We start from the raw sequence: 8878 nt of genomic DNA on the forward strand, positions 1-8878 counted from the left end.
CACTTGAATTTCGATATTATGTTTTTCTAGCTCTAAAAAATACTTTTGGTAGCTGGATTGGTATGACACTGAATAAATAAATTAATTTAGGTAGAATTGCCATATTTAATATATTTATTCAGCCTACACACTAGCAACTTATTGGAAATGCATCTAGCTTATCCCCATTGCATATAATGCTTGCTGAGGGTTTTAGGTAGATGCTACTTATTATTTTAAGGAAGGGTCCATTTATTCCTATGCTCTCCAGTATTTTCAAGAGGAATGGGCGTTGTATTTTGTCAAAAACTTTTTCTGCATCTCTTGAGATAATCATGTTATTTCTGTTAGTTTTGTTTTTTTATGTATTCATGGAGATTTTTCCAGAACATCTATGATTAACATATTTTTTTAAGCCACAGGGGAATGCAGTAGTACTAGCAGTAAATAAAAGTCTGACATTTCAGATGGTTTCCCCTCCTCAGTTATGAGCTCAAGTGTGACGGGGTAAGGGGAATCTGAGAATGGGACCAGGTCCAGGTGGAGGCTGGTTGTGGAGCTTTGCCTTCTGTGGCCTCTGCCCTGCTGCAGTAGTGGGGACATTTGAAAAAGAGGGAATGGCTTCTGTGCTGGCAGCAAAAAGGATCATATTTCTCCAGTGGAATGATAGAGATCAGAAAGACTGGGGATGACTCCTGAGGTTGATGGAGTTACAAATTGGACCAGCCCTCCTTGAAAGCAATTTGGAATAATGCTGAGAAAATTAGTTAACTGTGCACATATGCTTTGGCAAAACAATATCACTGCTAGGTGCAAAGGGATGAAAGAAAGAAGAAATGACTCATATGTACAAAAATATTACTAGAAGCTCTTTTTGTGGTGGCAAAGAATTGGAAACTGAGAAGATTCCCATTATTTGTAGAATGACTAAACATACTGTGGTATGCAAAACTGATAGAAAAATATTGTAAGATAAGAAATCGCAAAAGGAACATTTTCATAGAACCCAAAGAAGACTTGTATGAATCACAGCAGACTGAAGGAAACAGAGCAAGAGAAAAAATATGCAATGACAATATTATAAAAAGAAACAACTTTGAAAGATTTATAAACTAACCAGCACAGTGACCAAACATTTTTTCAAGAGGATTTTTGATAAAATATAGTACCCAAATTCTGATATTTAAGTGATTGACTTTTATATCTCATGTTCCAGTGAATAATCTAAATTAGTTTCTTTTAATAGTGAAGGATTGGGGGGGGGGGGGAGGGGGAGGGTTGAGCCAAGATGGCAGAGTAGAAAGATGCACATACTCTAGCTCTTCCCTCACAGCCCATAAAATACCTGTAAAGCATGACTCTCAACAAATTCTAGAGCAGCAGAAGCCACAGAAAGATGGAGTGAAAGAGATTTCCAGCCCAGGGTGACCTGGAAAGCCAACAGGAAAGGTTTGTCTGACCATACACAGAGTGGAGTGCAGCCCAGCTTTGGCTAAACAGCACTGGGAAGAGAAACACCAGAGCAGGCCTCAGGTGTGTAATCTCCAGCAGAAGCAGAGGTTTTCAGATCCCTCAACCCACAGGTGCCAAAGGCAGCTTCAAAGGTCAGTGAGAGGGTCTTTTCAGCTGGGTGAGAAGGTAGCAGGTTCCCCCCCCCCTCCCGCCATGTCTGGCCCCAGGTGGTACAAGCAGAGGCAGCAGCAGCTGTCAACAGCCAGGGTCCATTGTTGGAGCACTCAGCTTAAAGCCTTTGAGGGAATTGAGCAGCTGATCTGAACCTCAGCCTTGAGTGGTGGCCTTGAACACCCTGGAGGAATTGAACAGCTGATCTTAATCTCACACTGAGTGGCAGCCTGTACCTGGAAACCTGCCCCCTAAATTCCCTGGGAGAATTAAGCAGCTGATCTGAATCTCAGTCCTGAGTGCTGGCTTGGTGAAAATGAGGAAGTTATGGAGAGGGAATTCTAATATAATATTCCAGAAGTCAAAGAAACTAGGATTAAAACCAAGAATCACTTACCCAGAAAAACTGAATATAATAATTCAGGGGAAAAATTGTCATTCAGTGAAATAGAGGACTTTCAAGCATTCTTGATGAAAAGACCAGAGTTGAATAGAAAATTTGACTTTCAAACACAAGAATCAAAAGAAGCATGAAAAGGTAAACAGAAAACAGAAATCATTAGGGAATTACTAAAGTTGAATTATTTACATTCCTACATGGAAAGATAATATTTGTAACTCTTGAAACTTTTCTCAGTATCTGGGGAGGTGGTGGGATTATACACAAACACACACACACACACACACACACACACACACACACACACACACACACATATATATATATATATATATATATATATATATATATATATATATATATATATATATATATATATATATATACAGAGAGAGAGAGAGAGAGAGAGAGAGAGACAGAGACAGAAACAGAGACAGAGACAGAGAGACAGAGACGGAGAGAGAGATGGAGAGAGAGTGCACATGGTGAGTTCAATAGGAAGCAATCATGTCTAAAAAATACAATTGAAAGGTGAGAGAGGAATATATGGAGAAAGGGAGAAATGAAAAGAGGAAAATTATCTGTCATGAAAGAAGCAAGAAAAAGCTTTTTCAATGGAGGGGAAAAGGGGGAGGTGAAAGGGAAAAAAGTGAAGCTTGCTCTCATCACATTTGGCTCAAGGAAGGAATAATCTACACACTCAATTTGGTATGAAAATGCATCTTACACTACTGGAAAGTAGCAGAGGATGGGATAAGCATGGTAAGGTGAATGATAGAAGGGAGGGCAGCAAATGGGAGGAGGGAGCAATTAGAAGTAAACACTTTTGGGGAGGGGCAAGGCCAAAATAGAGAGCAGAAGAAATAGGGGTCAGGATATGATGGGGGAAAAATATAGTTAGTTTTACACAGCATGAATATTATGGAAGTCATTTGCAAATCTACACATATATAGCCTATATTGAATTGCTTGCCTTCTCAGTGGGGATGGGTGGGGAGGGAGGAAGGAAGAGAAGTTGAAACTCAAAGTTTTCAAAAGAAATGTTGAAAACTGTTTTTGCATACCACTGGGAAATAAGAAAGACAGTTAACGGGGTATAGAAATTTATATTGCCCTACAGGACAGAAGAGAAGATGGGGATAAGGGAAAGGAGGGGTGGTAGAAGGAAGGGCAGATTGGTGGAAGGGGTAATCAGAATGTTCGGCATTTTGATGTGGGGGAGGGAAGAGATGGGGAGAAAATTTGCAACTCAAAATTTTGTGGAAATGAATGTTGAAAATTGGAAATAAATAAATATACAATTAAAAAACCAAATATTGACAGATTTGACCTCTTCGCTTTTCAATGGACTCTTATATGTAGTCTCTAGCACCACAATTCAAAGACATCCATTCTGTAGCTCTCAGATTTCCTCATATTTTGGATGTAGTCAATGTGGGAATTGATAAGGGGGAAAGAAACTATGATGAGATCTTGAAGTACAGGATAATGCCAATCTAACTTATGCAAGAGATAATCACAGTCTAAACCAATACATACTGAATTGGAGCACAACAAAACAGAGAATTTGCTAAAATAACAATTTTGCAACCTGTGTTAATATTCAAGAACCACTAGATTTGAAGCACCCATGTCCCTTTCTTTGCTTCATCTTCCCCTCTTTATCACATACAATCAGTTTGCAATTTCTACAAAGCTTACTTTCTTGACATTCATTCACATAAGTTTGGAAGCCTACTTATAGAGATCTGAGTGAATGAGATGTAACCAAGATCAAAAGGAAATCAGAAAATTGGGGGAAATTATAGACGATATTTCAGATAAAATTCTCATAACTAAAATGTATAAAGAACTTTGCCAAATCTATAAGCATATGAGTAATTCTCCACTTGGTAAATGGTCAAATGATATGAACAGGCAATTTTATGATGAAGAAATCAAAACAATTCATAGTCATATGAAAAATACTCTAAAGCATCATTAGTCAGAGAAATAAAAATTAAAGCAACAATCAGGTGTTGTTGAGCACCTACCAGATTGACTAAAATGATAGAAGGGGAAAGAGACAAATATTGGAGACAATGTGCAATAGGTGGGATAGGAATTCATTTTTTATGGAATTGTAAAATGATCCAACCATTTTGGAGAGAAATCTGGAATTAAGCCTAAAGAGTTAGGAAATTCCTATACTCTTTGACACAGCAAAGCCACTACCTGGTATATTTCCAAAGATGTTCAGGGTAAAAGGAAAACTACCTATGTGTTCTAAGATGTTTACAGTAGCTCTTTTTGGGATGGCAAAGAACTGGAAATTGCAGGGATATCCATCAATTGGGAAATGGCTGAACAGGTTGTGATATATGATTGTGATGTGATAATACTGTGATATAAGAAATGATGAGATCTGTGATTTTCGGAAAAACACAGAAAGACTTGCATGTAATAATGAAGAGGGAAATGACCAGAATAATGCGAACATTGTATATATAGAGTAACACACACACACACACACACACACACACACACACACACATACACGCACCTATTTTAGTCTAATGTGTGTGTTCGTCCTTCTTTGCCAAAGAAGACCATGCCATCAGAGAAACAATGACGTGATTTGCACTTGACTTTGTTTTTAGTGAGGAGGACTGTGCAGGTCACCAGTCTCACTTCTCTTCCAGAGCCATCTGAATCTAATGACCAGATATTGATCAGGATGACTGGAGATGACCCAGGATGAGACAATTGGGGTTAAGTGACTTGCCTGAAGTCACACAGCTAGAGAGTGTCATGTATCTGAGGTGAGATGTGAACTCAGGTCCTCCTGACTCCTACGCCTGTGCTCTATCTACTGCACCACCTAGCTACAGTAATCACCTCTAGGGCAAGAAGGAAAGAAGAAAAAATAGATATACATGATAATCTTATGGAATATTTGAAATGAATAGCAGGTTTTATATATTAGATTTACAATTTATACAATCATTTTTTTTGTTGTACTTGGTTATGAGAATGCTTGTTTTATTCCACAAATTAAAAATAAAACTTTAAAAACAGTGAATGACAATTTGAGAAGTTCAGGAAATGATGATCTTTGATATGCCTTCAAATTTAAAATGATGATTCTGGATTGCTTTTTTTATTTTGCACACAAAGTAAGACCAACAAATTTTGTGTGACTTGATTAACTCACTTACCTCACTTAATTTACGGTGATTTAACCTACCTGACTGCAAGTTACTTGCAGAAGCAATACAGGGATCTCAATTCTTCTACCGTTGTTCCATTCTTTTTTCTTCATATTATATAATCAAAATGTAACACTTGAGAATGATTGTTCTGGAGACATGATCAGAGGTGACAATTCAAACATGCACGCACACACACACACACATATATACATATATATCTTCAGTTGTCTTCTGAATGCACATTATATTTATGACTAAAATTTAAATTATTTTTCCCAGTGAAGGTGATCAGGAGATAAAAAAAAAAAAAAACTCTGCATAATGCATGGGCATTCTCAGAATAACTGATAGCTATCTAATCCTTCCAAAACAGGTATGCATTATTCAAACCAATACATTTAGGAAGTTTAAAATTAAAAGCTTAGAAGTCTACATGATTATTACATAAGACTGGTGGATAATGCCAAATATTTTAGTTTATATTATGGAAATTTCCTAGTTCAATGAAATATCATTATGTGCAAATTGGACTATTTCAGAAAGTATGTTAAATCTTTCCAAAATTTTGTCATTTTTCTCTTTAAATCATGAGATTTAGAGATATTAAGTAGGCATTAAGAGAATGAATGAGTAAAGAACAGTATTTAAACAGTCAAATTTTCAAGGATGATAAATTTATTGCTCAAATAGAAAGTAAGAATGAATTTAAAGAAAATATCCACCAGTAAATTAAAGAGTCAGAAAATTAATATTTTAACTAACAAATAAGAATTTTATACTTAGCTCCAGGGTAAAAGATGATTATGTGAAAATTGGCAGTTTGACACACATTGTTAATGATTTTTAATATGTCATTTCATATTTTCAAACTTATTCTACATACCATCTTAGGTTTCATTAGAATTTTCATTCTGATTAAGTATTATGCTTCTGGTTTTCATCTGCTAAGTATGCTAAAAATTCCTGCTTTCTTGATTTCAACGAATCATCAATCAAAAAACATTTATTAAATTCCTTGTTCTGTATGGGCAAAGTACTATGCTAGGCATAAAAGATATTAATGAAAGTGAACAAAATAGTCAGTACACTTAAAAACCTCATATTTTCATAGGGAAAAATAAAAAATAGAGTTGGAAAGAAGTAAAGATGAAGGATATGGAGATACTCAAGAAGCCTGTCTTGGAAATTTCTCAGACCATTAGGGTGGCCTGTGTCAGTGACAATATAAAATAAATACTCATATTTTTAAGAGTCAAGGTCCTAGGAGTATGGACCAAATTCTCAAAAGGAGAATGGTTGGAGTACAGGTCACGAGATTTGGAAATGGACAGGAAACTGAGATAATCACTGTTTTCAAAGAAGTTACCATCATGTTCACAAACAAGTAAACTCAAGAATATACAAAATAAATACACAATGCATCGGAAGTTGGCAGGGGAAGTTGGGGAGACCAATAACTGATATAATCAAAAATGGTTTCTTGATGAAGGTAACACTTGAGCTGATTCTTGAAGGAAGAAGAAGTCTTCACCATATATGTGCATGCATGTAAGTATATATTCACATACCTGTATGTATATAGAGATATGTGTATATACATATATGTGTGTGTTCTGCAATGTATTTCAAAATTCTTTTATATGTGCACAACTACAACAAAAATTTAAAGAAGATTACATGAGAGTAGTATTTTTACTCTTCCCTGATTATTTGTCCTTAGGAGTTTTCATATCTGAATTTGAATTTACAGAAATATCATGTTGAGGTCTTTAATAATAATCACATTTATAAAGTGCATTACGGCTTGAAAAGCGTTGTACATGTATCTTCTCAGCTAATCTTTTCAGTAATAGTCCTGAAAAGCACTACAAATTTTATTAGCTTCATTTTAGAATAGCATGCTTAGGGGCAGAGAGAATGAATTAACTTCCTTTGATCATACTGATAATGCCAGAGGTGAGTTTCAAATCTATGTCTTTCCTGATTCAGATTGGAATTCCTACTGTTAAATGGAACTCCCTTGCAATTCAATTATCTCACTGTCAAAGCCACATATTATTAATTTTTAAGGAGACTCCTAAGTACATTACACATGAAGAAATTCCCACCCAAATCCAGTTTCTGTTTCACCTTGCTTTCTCCTTACCACAGGGCTGAGTTCCTCCTGAATTTTCAAGAGGACAATCTAACCAATGCTGAAAAACATAATTAATGAATTTCACATCAATTAAGAATATAAAAATGATAGAATGCTTGACCAAATATACATTTAATTCTTTAAACTCACTCAAATAACTGTTACTATATAACAGATAAAACACTAAGGAAAAATATAGTTAATTTTCCACCAAGGCAATCAATCAAGCCAAAATTTATTCAGTGCTTCCCATGTGAAAAGTATTGCTTAAAATTGGAACAGCCCCTCACCTCAAGATGTTTGCCTTCTCAGAAGAGTTCTTAACCTAATATGTATAAAACTTTTACAACTTTTAATAATTGGTTTGCTTCATAAATCTCTATATTTTATTTTACATATTTAAAAATCATCACTTAGAGAAAGGTCATAGGTTCCCCCAAACTTAGAAAAGGGTTCTATGATATAAAAAATATTATAAATACCTGTGCTCAGGAGATGTAACATATTCTGAAAATCATGAGAAATTCTTAGATCTTCTCACATGAACTTATGGAGAGTGAGACAGAAAAGAGGGTTTCCTTTCCTGCGTTACTTCTCTATCCCATATCAAGCACTGGTTCAAACCTGAACCAATACAAATATTTGCTTTTTCTGAAAAAAAAAAAAATTTTGGCGGAGCCAAGATGTCAAAGTAGAAAGACACGCATATGAAGGGTCTCCCCACACAGCCCAGAAAATACCTGTAGAGAGGGAATCTCAACAAATTTTGAAGTAGTAGAGGTGGAGAACAACAGAGTGGGGGAGATTTCCAGCCCATGGTGACCTGAAAGACCCATGGGAAATGTCTGTTGCTCCAGACTCAGAAAGAAGCCCAGCCCAGCCTTGGCTGTGTGGTGCAGCTCGTGAACAGCCCTTGGGGGCAGAATCCCCAGTCCCAGCAGCAGCAGGTTCATGGATCCCTCAGCCCATAGGCACCAAAGGTCAGTGACGGAGTTTATTCAGCTGGGCAGAAAGGTAGAAGGGCCTTCCAGAGCTCTGGCCTTAGGCAGCGCCTGCAGAGGCCACATTGGCAGGTGGCCACATCAGCAGGCTCAGCAGCTGGACCATTATCAGAGCATAAAAAACCCTGGGGTCATCAAAGAGCTGAGCCTTGCCTGGCCCATGTGTGGAGGCCCTAGGGGAGTTGGTCTTCGTCTCACATTGAGTGGCAGCCCTGCCCATCCAGCTTATCTGAAAATTAGCCCCCAGTGCTGACTTGACTGAACTGGAGGCCAGGTGGTTGTGGAGAGGTAACTGCTAAGATTCTGGGCACAAAAATCCCTCTCTACTTTCAGACCAGTACACTCTTGATTGGGCCACCTTGGAGGAACTGAGATCTTAAGGACCCCCAGAGTATATCTTACTCTTGACAAAGGACCCAAAAGTCAAGTAACTGGTTCGGAAAAATGTCCAATAAATGGAAAAAAATAAAACTATAGAAGATTACCTTCTTGGTGAACAGATATCTTCTCCCATCCTTTCAGATGAGGAAGAACAATGCTTACCATC

This window comes from Notamacropus eugenii, chromosome 4, assembly GCF_028372415.1.
Source record: "Notamacropus eugenii isolate mMacEug1 chromosome 4, mMacEug1.pri_v2, whole genome shotgun sequence".
Classification (NCBI taxonomy): domain Eukaryota; kingdom Metazoa; phylum Chordata; class Mammalia; order Diprotodontia; family Macropodidae; genus Notamacropus; species Notamacropus eugenii.